Below are 10,146 nucleotides of genomic sequence, written 5' to 3' on the forward strand. Positions count from 1 at the left end.
TAAAATTGAATATCTAATGGAGAATGTCTGATCTAAAGTGACATTTAAAGCTGTTGATTCATGTAACAAATCTCAGTAAAGATTCTTTGAGATGACACGTGACTGTCTTTCAAAAGCTGTTGTTATTAAATTGAAATCTGTTTGAAAACATCAGTAATCATTGTAACCAGTAACTCAGCCAGGAACTTCCAATTATCCACTCACTGGGGTCAGACACCCACTACAAGAACATCAGTCAGGCCCCTAGCTCAGTCACCTGTTAATGCAGATATTTCATTTCCTCTGAGAGTGAAGATGATTTCATTACATTCTGTTTAATCATTGTTAATCCTGCCAAAAAGCACCCAACGTAAACAGGGGGACAGTTACTGATGAATTGAAATTAGTCCTGGAGAGGTGCCCATCGGAACGCTGTCTCCACAGTGAAACCTGCTGAAAGCAGCAATTAACCAGAGCAAAATGACAACACTTTGATGTGAAAATGAACTCCAGTGAATCATTCGACAGGATCTGTCTCCAGAGAGGAATGAAACAAAATAATTAACTTGTCAGAGCAGGAGGAAAACTTTCTCCATCTTTGTAAGTACAAAATATTTCAATAAAATTCACTGCAAAATATCCCCTCTCACCCCAACCTCCTACGCCTCACCTCAACCCATTACCCTCACTGCAACCTGTTACATCATTCTAACCTGTTATCCCTTACCTCAAAACATGCTGGAAGAACCCAGCCAATCAAACCACATTTGTGGAAAGGGAACCCAATGTTTCAGCTCAAGGACCCTTCCTCAGAACCAGGTGGGCAAGTTTTTTTTAACAGTGGGTGTAGGAGTGAGGTGTAAGACAAACATCTATGTGCAGGTTACTTTGGACAGATCAGGTAACAGACTGAGCAAGTGAAGACCGAAGGAGAGATTTTTTAGAACCAGGTGGGGCAGGGACATCAGCACCATCATGGAAATGATGAGAGAGCAGTTTACCTGAAGTTGGAGTGTCAAATGTTGATTCCAGAGGACTGCAAAGTAGTCAAACATAGAACAGTATAGTGCAAGAACAGACCCTTCTGCCCACATTATCAGCTGAATAATATTTTTTATTCATAATTAAATGCTTAACATTAGTTAACTCTGCATACACAATGTCCATATCCCTCCATTCTCTGCATGTTCATGTGCCCATCTAAGAGACACACAACCCATCTGCTTCCACTATTACCCCTGGCAGTGCATTCCAGACACCCATCATTCTCTGTGTAAAATGCTTACCCTACCCATCTCCTTTAAACTTAACCTTCTCTCTCATCTTTAATGCATGCCCTCTGGAATTTTGACCCTGGGAAAAGAAATGGCACAGTAGTCAGGGATGAAGGGACTGTTCCAGTGCTGTACTTTTGTGCATTATGTGTCCTGTGTTCAATGGATAAGTCCTTTCCAACCCACGTAGTGTGGTGGATGATTGACCCCACTCCGCTGTTATTTATTCTTTTGAATCGATGATCCTCCTCCTCCTCCAGATAAATGGTTTGTTTTTTAAAAAGGCACTCCAAAACAGCCTTCTCCTATTAATCTCCAGCATAGAGATGAGTCAATTATCGATAATTACTTCCATTTTCCTGACAGAAATCATTGCTGGAAATGGCACACATTTTAATGCTTTTATGCTTCTCAAATTTTGAGTACATTTACATAAAAAGAACTTGAAAATAATGCAGGCATTAATTTTTTTCTACATTATATATATAGCCTTCACTCTCTCTGCTCCAACATTCATCTGTTGTCATCTGAGCTTTGCTGTTCTCCACGTAGACTCCACTTGCAAAACAATTGAATCCTCCCAAGTTCAAATAATTCATCCAAACTTCAGAAACAAACGGGTGCTTTCTTCATCCATATTAAGGTAAATTTATTTTATTACCTTATAACTTTCTTTATTCTGTCAGAATTTAGAAAGTGTGTTGGCACTGGGTTACCATCACATTGAAAGAAATGTAGAAAGACTGAGGAAAGTTGGTGTTCGAAGGGATCTGAGTATACAAATCACTAAAACTAACTGCTTGATAATTAGCAAAGCCAATAATTTGTTGGCCATTCTTGTCTGTGTAAAAAAGTAGAGATATTTTCCTAGCACTTTATTAAAACCATGTCTAAAATACTAGTATCCTTAACTAGAGAAGGGTATACTTGCTATAGGCCAGAGGGAGTGCAAAAAAGATACACCAGTCAGGTTTCTAGGATGGTTCATCTGTCATATCGGGAGGTACACAATGGACCAAGATTCTTTTCTTTAAAGTTTAAAAGATTGAAACATGACCTCATTGAGACATACAAAGAGAATATTTTTAAAAATGCATTTAAGACTAGGAAAACTGGAAACACTCAACAGGTCGGGTGACTTGTATGCAGTGAGAAACAGCATTTTGGGTTCTGACAGAATTGCAGTTATCTGAATGCTTGATAGGGTGGACAGGGATATTTCTGTGAGGAATTCAGAACAGCATCTCAAAATAAGGGGTTAGTCAGTTAGAATAGAGATGGAGTCAGACAGTGATGAACCTTTAGAATGTTCTATCTCAGAGGGAAGTGGAGGACATATCATTAAAATTATTTTTATAAAACAGATCAGTCAGTGTCAGCATATTAGAAGAATTAAAGAGTTTGGGGATAGAACAGGAAAAAAGGGTATGAGACACCCTTAACTGATAGAGTAAAGGGGAATTCAAAGAGATTCTACAAGCATATCATCATGCCCTTTTTCTAGCTGGCTGCCGGTGGCTAGTGGTGTACCACAGAGGTCGGTATTGGGACTGCTTCTTTTCATGTTATATGTCAATAATTTGGACGACGGAATTGATCCCTTCGTGGCCAAGTTTGCAGATAATACAAAGATAGGTGGAGAGACAGGTACTGTCCAAAGTCAGACACTTTGGTAAAAGGAATAAAGGCATAGACTGTTTTCTAAATGGGAAGCAAATTCAGAAATCAGAGGTGTAAAGGGACTTAGGAGCCCTTGAGTGGGATTACTTGCTGGTTGAACAATAGTAAGGAAGACAAATGCAATGTTAGCATTCATTTCAAGAGGACTGAGATATAAAAGCAAGAATGTGATGCTGAGGCTTTAGAAGGACATGGTCAGACCACATTGGAGTATTGTGAGCAGTTTTGGGTCCCTTATCTAAAAAAGGATGTGCTGGCATTAGAGATGGTCCAGAGGAAGTTCATGAGAAGGATCCCGAGAATGAAAGGGTTAATGTACGAGGAGCATTTGATGGCTCTGGGCCTGTACTTGCTGGAGCTCAGAAGAATGAGTGGGCATCTCATTGAAACCAGCAAATATTCAGAAGTTTAGATAGAATAGACATGGAAAGGAAGTTTCCTATACTGAAGAGTATATACAGCCTCAGAACAGAAGGACGCCACTTCAGAGCAGAGGAATATCTTTAACCAGAGTGTGGCAAATCTGTGGAAGTCATTGCCACAGATGGCTGTGGAGGCCAAGTCACTGAATATATTTAAAATGGAGATTAGTAGGCACTTGATTAGTAAGGGCATTAAAGGTTATGGAGAGAAGGCAGGAGAGTGAGTTTGAGAGAGTTAATAAATTACCATGATGGAATGGTGGAGCAGACTTGATGGATAGAATGGCCTAATTCTGCTCCTATGTCTTATGGTCTATGGTGGCATCACAGTAGGGCAGCACCAGCAACCCAGATTCAAATTCCACCTTTGTCTATAAGGAGTTTGACTGCTCCTCCCTGCTGCATGGGTTTCCTCGGGGTTCTCCAGTTTTCTCCCACATCCCAAAGGCATACAGGTTAGTAGGTTAATTGGTCGCATTGTGGAATTGGACTGTGTGTATCATTGGGCTGGTAGAGCCTGTTAATGTGCTACATCTATCAATACATAAATAAAATATTGTCTTATATTTACCTTGGAGAGCATCATGAAAGCTGAGAAATTCATGAGAGAAAAGACCTGAAATATATCACTGTTACAAAACAGGAGGTGTTGGTGGAGTTGAGGAGCACAAAATTGAATAAATCTCTGGGATCTGACCAAGTGCACCCTAAGACATTGTGCAACAGCAAAGGAAGACATTGCTGGGCTTCTGACAGAGACGTTGGGATCTATAGCCACAAGCGAGGTACCAGAAGACTGGTGGTTGGGAATGTTGAGCCTTACTTTAAAATGACAGCAAGTACAATCCCAAGCCAGGAAACTACAGTGGGAAAGTTAATGTAGGGCATTCTGAGGGATAGGATCCACCTGCATTTGGAAAGTCAAGGACTGATTAGAGATGGCCTTTGTGTCTGGGAAATCATGCATCATGGATTGGAATGAATCTTTTGAGAAGGTGACCAATTAAGTTATCAATGGCAGGATTTAAGATTCTGTGTGGACTTTAGGATGTATTTTAGAGATGGTAGTCTGCTCCAGAAGTTTAGATCACATGGGATGCAGGGTGAACTAACCAAAGACATACAACATTACACTGAGTCAGAGGGGATAGTGGAGGTTGTGTGCAGCTCTGGTCACCATGCTATAGGAAGTCTATGATTAAGCAGAGAAGGTGCAGAAAAGATTCACAGGAAAATTGCGGGGATTGATGGCTTAAGTTATAAGAAGAGATTGGATAGTATATTATTGTGTATGGTAGTATTTTGAATGTTATTATTAGTTAAGTCTGAACACTGCTAAGTGTATTTTAAAATGTGGCTGCTGTAACGAAAGAATTTTCTACTCGGGATCAATGAAGTACTTATTATTGTTATTATTATTATTTAGTCAAGGACAGTTTTCCTTGAAGCGCAGGAGGCTGAGGGGTGACCTTATAAAATCCCGAGGAACACAGATAAAGTGTATGATCATATCTTCTTCCCCAAGGTGGGGAATCTGAAACTGGAAGGCACAGGTTTAGAGTGAGAGGGGAGAAATTTAAAGGGGATGTGAGAGTATGAATATATGGAAGGAGCTGGCCAGAGCAATTTTAGAGGAAGGTACAGTCATAGTTCTGAGAGATGTCAGTGCTTCTGCTCTCACTACCACCAAATCACCACCCCCCACCATCCTGCAAACACTAGTCATGGTTCCTCCATCACACAGACAACCCAGTGACACCAACCCCCTCCTCTCCAGGCCCCTCCCATGCACAACTTACATTATCCACAGACCTCCCCCATGCCTCCCCTTTACCCACCCACACCTTCATTCCCCTCCAGCACCCTCCACGCACATCTCCCATTAACAATTATAACCCTATTAACAATTACAGCACAGAAGCAGGCCATGTCAGCCCTTCTAGTCCATGCCGACGCTTACACTCACCTAGTCCCACTGGCCCGCACTCAGCCCATAACCCTCCATTCCTTTCCTGTCCATATACCTATCCAATTTTACTTTAAATGACAATACCGAACCTGCCTCTACCACTTCTACGGGAAGCTCATTCCACACAACTACCACTCTCTGAGTAAAGAAGTTCCCCCTGGTGTTACCCCTAAACTTTTGCCCCTAACTCTCAAATCATGTCCTCTTCTTTGAATCTCCCCCTACTCTCAACGGAAAAAGCCTATCCACGTCAACTTGATCTATCCCCCTCATTATTTTAAATACCTCTATCAAGTCCCCCCTCAACCTTCTACGCTCCAAAGAATAAAGACCTAATTTGTTCAACCTTTCCCCATAACTTATCCCATCCCAACTCATCCTCTCTCTGGCATGTTCTCCCCTGCCCCCACACTCCCTCTACCCCACCCACATCTCCTCCCCTATACACAGCACTCCACCACACCTTCTCCTCTCCTCCACACCCTTTTCTACTCCTTCCTCACACCTTGTATCCTTTTCCTCCCCCACTCCTCACACACTCATAAGACTATAGGCATTTGTCTATTTCTTTTTTAATTTATTCTATTATGGGATATAGGCATCGCCAGCTAAGCCAGCATTTATTACCCATCCCTAGTTGCCCTTGAGAAGATGGTGATGAGCTGCCTTCTTGAACCGCTGCAATCTCTGAGGTGCTCCCATCACACCCTCTCCTCTCCCACACAGTTCCACACACCTCGTCCCATGGCGCTGTGGGTGCCTGTGGGCCCTCTGCTTCCCAAACTCAACAAGATCCATCAGCAGCAAGAACAGCTATAGCCTGGCAGAGGATGGGATTCGGGCATGCTCAGTGAGAGCAAGGCCAAGGAAGGGACTTTGGGAGGGCCACGGAGTGGGGTTCCTGCAGTGTGGTCCTCTCACCACTGGTGATTTTCTCTCTCTCTCTCTCCCCAGATGTGGCGAGGCAGCTCCCTCACCTGGACCTCTTTGATCCTCTGTAGCTTAACAATGGGATGTTTCGGATTCATTCTGATGGTAATTATCTTGGGTGTTTGGCGATGGGGTCACAGTTTAATCCTCTGCCTCAGTCCAGTGCTGGCTAAACAGCCGATGGGAGAGGGCAGAAGGTGTAAAACTGGATCAACAGGTCAATGGCTGTTGGGACCTCTGTCTCTCACTGTGCCAAGGCAAGTCCTGAACATATCCTTCCTCTAAGTACTTGCTAACTTTTGAACATGCTGGATACTGATAGTGCCTGCATCTATGTGCACTGAATTAGTTGGCCCTAAGTAATTTATCTCACCTCTAGAGGGAATGTGTTTGTGTTGATGAGGACACATAGGAGAGAGGAGACTCCGTGGAGCCTGTGGCTGTTTCATCACTTTTCAAGATCTCCATTTTCCCCTGAAGCTGAGTCTTTCTGTAACGGTGCTGAGATGGAGCTGCTTTTAGTCAGAGTTTCACAACATGTGTTTGCCACTGAAAAGGCTGGGTGAATTAATGTAAATAAAAATCACAAGATAATGTCCCTTTGTAAACTAAAACTGTTAAACTTACCTTTCAGCCAAAAGAAGGAAGAGGCTGGACACTGAACAGTGCTGGCTATCTCTTAGGTCCCGGTAAGTAACAGTCACGTGGACTGCCCCTGCTTCACACCCAGTAACATGGACTTCACCGATGAGAAGAAAAGGGAAACTCGAACTTTGCAGCATATCGTTGTCATAATCACATTGTTGTATGCAAAATGCACTGGACACAAATATTAGGAGGGAATTTCCCATGTCCAAAATTATGAACAAGTCATGAAGAATTCCAGATAATAATCAAAAGACTAACAGGCCTTTATATCTGTACATTGGTGCAGTAACAAGTGCTGCTGCCTTCACTCCAGAGATCCTAGTTCAGTCCTGACCTTGGGTGCCAACGCATTCTCCCTGTGGGGTTTCTCTACCTCTCCAGTTTCCTCCCAGGTCCCAGAAATGTGCGGGTTGGTTGGATAAGTGGTCTCTGCTGACTGGTAAATCTGGGGAGATTTGGTTTTGGTTTATTATTGTCACAAGTACCAAGATATAATGAAAGGGGATCTTGTACAGTCAGGGAAGTGAGCCAATGAGTGGCAAGTAGATTTCAATACAGAGAAATATGAGATGATGCATTTTGAAAAGTCAAATCAGCGTAGTACTTGTACTATGAATGGTAGGGCACTGGGGAGTGTAAGGGAACCGAGGGACCTACAGATACAAGTAGATAGTTCAATGTCACAGGTAGACAGGATGGTGAAATAGAGCATTTAGCACAGCAGCCTTTTCTCAGTCAGGAGACAGATTGTAGGTGTTGGGATATTATGTTGCAGTTATTTAAATCATTGGTGAGGCCACACTTGGAGTACTGTGTATAATTTTGTTATTTGAAAGATGTGGTTAAACTAGAATGAGAGCAGAAAAGATTTACACAGATATTATCAACATTAGAGAGCCTGAGATATATAGAGAGATAGGACAGGCTTCTTTCATTCCTTGGAATACAGGAGAATGGAGGTGTGTTTAGATCTCACGTTGACTTCTGACACCAAGTTATGTACTTGATAAAAAACCAACTTAGCTTGGGTAAAACTAACACGTATTTATTTACAGTAATGGCTCTAGCTCCACACGAGTGTATACAACCAGTTCACCGACATCACTTCTGGCTCCAGTATGAACAGCACGCAATGGACACTGGAAACTGCAATTCTTTATTATGTGCACGCATAATGACACAGTAATTACGTCAAGGTAGAAAAAAGAAAACAGAATTCAGTATTGTACTGAGATTTAAGAGTAGAACAAATTCAATAAATGTAACAAATGGATCTGCTGAAGCCATCTCACAATACAAATGTGGGAAAATGGGATTAGGCTAGGAAGGGTGCAGTGGGTACTTAAGGATTGCCTGAGACTCGATGGGCTGAAGGACCAGTTTCTCTGTTGTAAAATTTCAGGAGATGTTTACTATAGTTTTACAAAGCCCTGATTAGACCCAAATAAGCATGAGGTGATCAGCATGATACCCGACTCCAGGGGTTAGATTAGGAAGGATTATACAAACTGGGATGTTTTCCCTGGAAGTCTATTGGTTCAGTGGAAGTTTTCTTCATAATAAGGGAAACCCGCGGGGTGGATGGGGAGACTATTTCTACAGGCTGAGGAATCTGACAAAGGAGAAATGTCGAAAAGTCAGGACCAAACTTTTCATAGAGTTTGGAATATTCTTTCAGATTTGACATCAGAAGCTGAGGGCAGACCTGGTAGAAGATTGTAAAATTACAAAAATCAAAAATAAGGTAGATAGTCAGCGCCGTTGTCCCAGGGTGGAAATGTCAAATACTGGAGGGTATGGGTTAAAGGTGAGAGCAAGAATGTTTAAAGCAGATGTGTGAGAGAGTGATTTTACACAGAGGGATGGGTAGGTGGAGGCAGATTCAAGAGCAATGTTAACAAGACAATTAGAAAGGCACAGGAGTACAATGAGGATGGAGGGACACAACCCAACTCCACCTACATCCCATCCTATAACCCAAGTGTCCTTTACTAGTCACTCCCAGTGTTGGTCCCGGTGTCCTTTACTAATCACTCCCAGTGTTGGTCCCAGTGTCCATTACTAATCACTCCCAGTGTTGGTCCCAGTGTCCATTACTAATCACTCCCAGTGTTGGTCCCAGTGTCCTTTACCAGTCACTCCCAGTGTTGGTCCCAGTGTCTATTACCAATTACTCCCAGTGTCCATTACTAATCACTCCCAGTGTTGGTCCAAGTGTCTGTTACCAGTCACTGCCAGTGTTGGTCCCAGCATCTGATAGCAGTAACTCTGAATGTTGGTGCTGGTGCCTGTTACAAGTGACTCCCGATGTTCAAACTGATGATGGTCTGGTTTGGGATGATGGTCTGGGAGAGCTGAGCTGCCTCTGTCCTTTCACTTCAGATGCTGCAAATGGTCATCGGTTGCTGATGGATAGGCCTGGCCTCGCTGGCAAAAGGGACATTGCTGGAGCCAGGTCCAACTCTGATGGTGCAGACCACAGTAAGGATCATTGATTACTGTGTAAATCCATGATCAGCAGCGTGAGATGCCAGGTGTCTAAGATGCCCTTGAAATAAGAGGTCCATCCCATCCCTGAGTGGCAGAGGGCTAGGCTTGGTGGGGAGAACGTGCCTAGAGTGTGTAAGAGGAGTGTGTGGGATGGGTGGGGTGGGCAGTGTTCACTCAGGTGAGATTGGGTAAGGTGGGCTGGCAGGATGAGGGAAAGGGGTAGTGAGGGATATTGGTGTGGGGGTGAGTGCATTGGGTTGGGTGGATGCATGAGAGAGGGTTGGGTGAAGACAAGAGGTGTAATATGGGTGAGGTGGGTTTGTGAGTGAGGGGTGTTTGGGGTAGTTGGTGGGTTGGGGTTGACAGTGCGTAGGACAGGGGTAGGTGCGGTGTAGGGGTGGGATGTGAATGGCTTGGATTGGAAGGGTGTGTCAAAGAGGGGTTTGTGTCGGGTATGGGGAGGTTGGGATGGGAGGATAATGTAAGACGAGGGTGTGAGGAATAGGGACAGGGTGTGAATGTGTTGGGTGTGTAGGAGAGGAGTGTGTGGGAGATAGGGGCTTGGGTGTGGGTGGGTTGGGATGTGAAGTTGTGTAGGAGAGGAGTGTGTGGGAGATAGGGGCTTGGGTGTGGGTGGGTTGGGATGTGAAGTTGTGTAGGAGAGGAGTGTGTGGGAGATAGGGGCTTGGGTGTGGGTGGGTTGGGATGTGAAGTTGTGTAGGAGAGGAGTGTGTGGGAGATAGGGGCTTGGATG

General features: G+C 43.6%; 1 long non-coding RNA gene across 1 annotated transcript; it reads left to right on the top strand.

Annotated features, from left to right (window-relative positions):
* The first annotated feature begins 460 nt into the window (after positions 1-460).
* LOC132382927 (uncharacterized) lies at positions 461-6,358 on the top strand. Its single transcript, XR_009508503.1, has 3 exons — positions 461-579; positions 1,743-1,896; positions 6,279-6,358. It is a non-coding gene; the product is annotated as an uncharacterized LOC132382927 (long non-coding RNA).
* Positions 6,359-10,146: the final 3,788 nt, after the last annotated feature.

The sequence above is a fragment of the Hypanus sabinus genome, chromosome 29, assembly GCF_030144855.1.
Source record: "Hypanus sabinus isolate sHypSab1 chromosome 29, sHypSab1.hap1, whole genome shotgun sequence".
NCBI classification, from domain to species: domain Eukaryota; kingdom Metazoa; phylum Chordata; class Chondrichthyes; order Myliobatiformes; family Dasyatidae; genus Hypanus; species Hypanus sabinus.